The sequence below is a fragment of the Amphichorda felina genome (genome assembly GCF_050947745.1).
Source record: "Amphichorda felina strain 45539 chromosome Unknown scaffold_5, whole genome shotgun sequence".
Classification (NCBI taxonomy): Eukaryota; Fungi; Ascomycota; class Sordariomycetes; order Hypocreales; family Bionectriaceae; genus Amphichorda; species Amphichorda felina.
This window is the reverse complement of record NW_028145045.1, coordinates 2,116,703-2,124,437: the sequence shown is the minus strand read 5'-3', so window position 1 is coordinate 2,124,437 and position 7,735 is coordinate 2,116,703.

Genomic DNA, 7,735 nt, shown 5'->3' with positions numbered 1-7,735 from the left:
AATTTTTTTCTTTTTTTTGCTCTTAAAAATAAGATTAACTCTATTAGTATACTTATAAACGCTATAAACTATATAATTAAATTAATAAGTAACTATATACGTATAGCTTATCTATCTTCCTAGGTATATTTTTAATATTAAGATCTTTTTAGTATAATATATCTATATATATATAATAAATAAATAGTATAGTTAAGACTTATTATAATTATAATAATCTTATATTTAATATAAATATATAATTAAGACTTAAAAGGTTTATAAAAGTTATTTAATAAGCTTTAATACTTATTTTAATTTATTTAACTTTAAATAACAGTTTTAATACCTCTATATTATATTATAATCTAAGTTAGATATATTATAAACTAGTTATTATCTTTAAAGTATATAATATAATAACCCGACTAGTACTCGACTATGATACGACTATTATACGACTACTATAAAATATAGCTCCTAAATATTATATTATCCCGCCGGGGTCTTTAAGGTTTATTATATATAAATGTATAATACAGTCGCCTGAGCTCGAGTATTAAGGTATCTTTAACTTCTGTCTATTGCTAAGGTGGTGAGTTAGTTCTGTTTCCCGACTTCCCTAGTCCCTATTGTGTCCTGGGGTCCCTAAGTTCTGCGGTGGAAGCGCCCGTTAGATGCTGAAGTGCTGCTACCCCGGCCTTACAATTACTGAGTAGGTTGTAGATATCCCGTCGGTGACGGTATCTGTGTGTGGACCGTCCTCATTACAGCCCCCAACTCCAAATCACGGATGGGTAGGTAGGTAACTTCCATATAACAACAACACCCTGAGGGCCCTCCCGCATCCATCCTTGAGTCTTTTCTAAGCCTTCTCATCTGCAAACGCTAGCATTACTACGATAACGGCAGGAGAGACATACACGTGCGACCACCATCGGCTCTGGACCCAGCAAGGTAATCATTAGTTCAGCTCCCAGAGGAAATTATGCTACGTATACTTAGGCTTGTTCAAGATGCACAGCCTGACGGCTTATTGGCGGTAGCATCGTTAAGTTTGTCTTTATACCAACAGGTGCGCTACATCCAGCACCCCTTGCACATCAATCTCAACTAGAGCTGACGTGGAACTAATCGCCTCGATGTTATGGCGCGCACGCACCAACTGGCGGCTATCCGTACATTCAAAGCAAGTGACGAGTGCAGCTATGAACTTCAAGAGCAAGATAAGTGTCCTAACTCGCCTTGCCGACATGGACCCTACTTAGGTATGTGGCATGGCTGGATTGGGTGGCCTTAACTAGGAATTGACCGGGACAGACTTAGGAAGCCAAAATTCCGGTACCCGTCCCAGCCAGCACCCATTTGAATGCATTGACTTAGGGGCTGCTCCTGCATACATTCGTATACTATAGCTATTCTCCAAATCACATGCCCAGGAGCGAGAGTTGCTTGATCATCTCGTGGGTAATCGAAATCTGCAACCCCTTTTATAATTCCATCAGAGTCCACTCTAGGGAAAGCGGGACTACATACCTAGGTACCAAAAGACTATACGGACCTTGAGAAGGGTAGGTACTCGCCTATTTATTACTATCGCGCCCAAATCTCACCGGGCTACTCCGAGACGGGTCATGGGTAGGATTATTAAGACACGTCCAACTAGTCACGTTTGACACGGCTGAAGCACTTGTTGGATCTAAGACCCGAAATACCCTCAAGGCGGCCTATTTTCGAGAGCTCGAGATGGGCTTTTTTTAATAACGAGTTAGATTTCGGATTTCTCGATGACCTCATCTCGTCACTAGAGATGCTCGTCATCCCGAGATGGTACCGCGTCGACGTTAAACCTACTAGTCAAATTCCGTGATATAGTCCATCAACGCAATCTGTTCTCATCCTCCCAAGTTTCCTATTCGTCTATCATAAGCGGTTCATAAAGAGCAAGCTGCAGGGGCGTTTCTTCTTTGTCAAGCTCTCTGGGGTTCTTCCGGCTTTGCCCTTCCCGTCGGGAAAGCATTCGAGCCTCTCGTCCATACCCATGCGTAGTTTCGCGCACTTCACGCTCAGATGCTCCTCCTTTGTTTTACCTCTAGAAACCATGTTGCCTGCGAAAGTAACAGAATTATATCTGCCCTAGCCTGGCAGATGGCCTACGGGTTTCCCAAAAATGGGAGAGCGGGCTGCCAAGGGTTATGAGAGTGAATAAGAAGGCGCTGGATTATATCATTTGCTCCTTGAACATGTTTGAAAACATAAGTAGTTAAGGAAGCGTTGAAAAAAAAAGACTTGGACCTAACGATTTATTGCCTAGTGTGAATATAATTCTAATTCTCGTAGACATAGAAATCTAGCAGTACTATTAACGGTTACTTACGGTGGGATATTAGGCAGATGACTACATGAGTCCGCTAACCCTAAAACTACAAGTAACCTTAGTATAATACGGCCTTAAAGGCTAAGAAAAATAGCTATAATAAAGCTTGAATAATAACCCTAACCCTAACCTTAATATAACCTAAGACCTATATATACTCTAAAATTTCTAAAAAGGACTTATAATAACTTTATCCCTAACCCTAACCCTTATTTAGTTATATTAAGCTAGAAGACTTTATTATTATTATTATTATTAAACCTTAAACTATTATATTTTATTATTTTTAATTTATATATATAATATATAACGTTTCTATAAGGGTAATAAGTTAAAGAAAGATATTACTCGTTCGCTTTATTTCTAGGGTTAGAGGACTTATATAGTTATCTACTTAATATCTTACTATAACGGTCCCTCCCTATATTAATAGCTACCTAGTTAGCTACTAAGCTAAAGGGGCCTTTTTTTTAATTAAGTAAGATCTTTAGTAATAGTTAAATTATATCTCTGATCCTTTTATAGTTCCTCTTTATTATATATCCTAAGTTATTATTATATTATAGGTTTCGCTATAAAATAAATACTATTATAAGTAAGATTTTATAAACTATATATTAAGGATATAAATAAGTAAATAATATATTTAATATAAAATAAATATATTACTTAAAATATATATACTAGAGAGATAAAATAAGTTAAAAGAATCTAATTAAATTAACCTATATTATTATAAGCTATAATATAATTATAAATATAATTAGTTATCTTAAAGTATATTTATTAAAGCCTTATTATAATACTTTATATTAACTACTTTAGTATATATAAGATTATATAATTATAATCTAAAATATATAATTTAATACCTATAAGATTTTTTTATATATATTATATACTATTATTAGTTTTTATTAAATAATAAAATATATTAATATTTTTAAAAACTTTTATTATTATTATAGATAAACCTAAAAATAAAAATAAAATATAATAGATAAAAGGTATTAAGATTTACTTTATAATATAAATAAGTTTTAGTTTTAATATAAGAGTAAAGATATATATATTATTTTAGAATTTCTTATATAAATCTTACTTTTTATAGATTAATATATATTTTTAATTATATTATAATAATAAAATAAAGTTTTATTTTTAAAATAATTTCTTATTAATATTAATATATAATTATATAATTTTTTTTAATTATACCTTATAAATTAATTACCTATAAAAAAACTTTTTAAATATTATATTTAAAATAAATAACTATTATTCTTATAATTTAATAACTTTATTAGAAATTTTAAATAATTTATATATAAAATTATATTAGATTTTTATATTATTATAAAAATATATAATTTTCTTTAATTTATAAATATAATTTTTATCTTATATATAATATATTCTAATAATATTATAAATAATTTAAAGTATTTTAATTAATTAATTTATATTATTAAATTATAATAATTAATAAAAATAAATATTAATATAAAAAATTAAATAAAAAGTTTATTATATAATAATTTTTAAAATATATTATATTATATATTTATATATTAAATTATAAAAGAAAAATTTATAAGATAAGTATTATATTAAAAATAAATTAATAATAAATCTTTTTAGATAGATATAATATATTTTAATTTATAATATTAAATAATAATTAAAATTAATTATAATATTATAAATTTAATATCTTTAAATTATTTTTTAGGTATAAAATTATAATATTATAAATTAAAATATATTATATTTTTAATTAAAAATATAAACTAAAAATAAATTTTTAATTTTATACTAATATATAATAAAATTAAAATATTAAATAAAATAATAATATAAAATTTATTATTATAAGATTTAAATATTTTAAATAAATTATATAATTAACTTTATAATATTAATAAATTAAATCTTTAAAATATTAACTTTTTTAATTTATAATATAATTAGAAAATAAATTAAAATTTTAAAAGTTATATATATTTTTATTTTTAATTTTTATTTTTATATAATAAGATTATTAAAAAGATTTATAAATTATATTAAATTATTTAATATATTTAACGTTATATATATTTTTTAAAAAATAATCTTTTAATTTAATAATTAATAATTAATAATTAATAATTAATAAATAATTTAAAGTTATTTTTTAATAAGTTTAATATTTATATATTATTTTAAATTATTTTAAATTAAATTTCTAGATTTTATAACCTTAATAATATTTATTAAAAAATTTTAAGATTTTTATTTAATAAGGTTTATATAGAAATATAAAATATTTTCTAAATATTATTTAGGTTATTATTATTAATAGTATTTAATTATATTAAAAAATTATAATATTTATAATTTATAAAGGTTTTTATTATTAAATTATTATAGATCTTAGTTTTTATACTTAGATATACTTAGAATATATTAAAGTATTTATTTATTTTAATTAACTTATATACTAATTTATAATATATAAAATTATTTAATATAAGTATAATTAACCTTAAATTATATTATATTTTATTTAATTTATTAAATAAAGAATTATTTATTTTAAAGGATTTTTAGATTATAATTTAAAGTAAATTAATCTTTATATTTAATACTTTATTATCTAATAAATATTTTTAAATAATATTTATTTAATTTAAATCTTAATATTTCTTTTTATATTTATTAAAGATAAAAAGAATTATTAATGTTTTATAACTATATTATAGCCTTTTTATAAATGATATAAATTTTTATAATTAATTTATTAGGGTTAATTATAATATTTTTAATATTTATATTATATTTATTTAAACTTTTATAGGTTATTACCTTAGTTCTTATTTTTTAAATATATCTTATTTTTATATAATTTAATATTATAGTAAAATAATATTATTAATTCTTTCTATTAAGATATTTATTATAGCTATAATTACTATATAATATCTAAGATAATTACTAATTATATTAATATTAGGTTTAAGGTATTTATTATCTATTTTTATATATATTTCTTCTTTTATAAAGATATTATAGATTTTTAAGGCTAAAATTATTACTCTTATATTATCTTTTTCGAAGAATAATTAATCTAACCTTATATTAATTTTTCACTCTATATAATCTTATTTTAAAAGTCTTTTATATATTATATTATTATATAGGTTTTAAATCCTTTATTATATTTATTATTATAAGATCTATAGTTAATTAAATATTATATATCTATTATCGTTTTTATATTAGTTTTTATTATAAGTATAATTATCTTTTTAGGTTCTTAAAGGAATTATTATTTATTTCTTAGTATAGTTACTTAGAAAGTATATAATAATAATTATAATATAATATCTAATTTTTATTATATAACTAGGCTATTCTTTTTAGTATATTAGTCTACTTTCTATATTCTTATATTAATATATATATATTTCTATTAGTAATTAGAACTAATCTATATAATATCCCTTTCTTCTATAATTATAATAAAATAACTCTTTCTTATCCTTAGATAATATATCTGATTATATTAATATTATATATACTAATAATATAAATAGAAATAGTATTTTAATAGTTCTATCTTTTTAGCTAGTTTAATTTTTATTTCGATAATATTATAATATATATATTTATTTTCTTATTATTAAGTTAATCTTATTACTATAGCTAATATTTAAAAAAAAACTTAAGCCTCGATAAATAAATATAGATTGAATCTATTATAATATTTAGATTTTAACTATTCTTTATAATTTATTTTTTCTAAATATATCTTTTTTAAAGTTATCTTAAATCGACCTAAATTATAGAAGATTCTAATAATCTTTATATCTTTATTCTTTATATATAAAGCTAAAACTCTTACGTATTAAATAGTTTAAAAATAGGTAATGATATAGCTTCTCCTAGGTTATATACTTTATATTTAAGGAATTCGTATTAAATAATACCTATAAGGTATTAGAATTCTTCTTAATAATCAATAGATTAGTTAAAGTAACTATAATACTAGTATATATTATATAATACTATATAATATTTGATTTAATAAAAGCTATTAATATATAATATTCTAATTTTAATTATAAGGTAATTAAGATAGGTTATATTATTCTATATTTAATAAAATTAAATTAAGTATTATCTTAAGCAGTTAAATTTATATAATTAGTAATAAGGTAACTAATATTAGCGGATTAATATAAGGATATATATATATATATAGTTATTAATTTCTTAAGCTAAATAGTATTCTTAATAGCTTAAAAGTAAAAGAAGTAGATTTATTTTAGAAAGAATTGATAGGTTTTATAAAATAATTATTATTTACTTATCTACTTAGAGATTTTTACTTAAAGATTATCAGATAATAATAATCCTATGATCTTTATAAGTCTTATTACATTATAGGAGTTTTATAATACCTTTATTAGAGTAGGTAATCTTTCTTTTTTTATAAAACATATAGCTATTTATTAAATAGTTTACGTTAATTTATAATGTTATTAAAATTATAATAAACGATATAAAATATAAGATAAAAAAATTATTTAATCTATATTATTAATAAATATTTATTATAGATAATTAATTATATTATAAGAGTAGATACTTTACCGATATATTAATAGTAATTAATCTATTATTATAATATTATATTAAATCGTACTATATAAGGCTATATTAAGTTACGGATAATTTAGGGATAGATTATAATATAATAATATAATAGGTAATTATTAAGGTTATATAATTACTAGGTTGTGATATCTTTGACCTACTTATATTTATAGAATTTCTATATATATATATATTATTAATATCTTTATATTTATTATTTATATTATTATTTTAATTATTAGATATAGATTTAGCCCTAATAATACTTTTATACTTGGATTTAATAATAAAATATAAATATAGGTTAATATAATAAAGTATAATATAAATATAATATTATCTAAATTAATTAATAAAATATCTTTATTAATAAAATATACCTTTTTTATTAATATTAGCTTTAATAATATCTATAAATATTTAGCTATTAGCTCTTACTTAGCTTATTTAGATAATTCTATAAAGTCTTTCTTTTTATTAATCTCTAAATTAATTAGACTTAGATTATAATAAAAATATAATAAGATTCATAATAAATATTAATAAACATAATAAGATACTTAGATAAACTCAAATCATATATAAGGGTAATAAGCCTATAAATTATCTATAAGTAAAAAAACTAAAATAATAGAGTAAAAAAACTAAAATAATAATAATTATACCTTAAAGATAAGTATAAAAATAGAGCTATATTTATATATAAGCCTTATAGAAAACTTATTTTATTTTAGTTCTTAT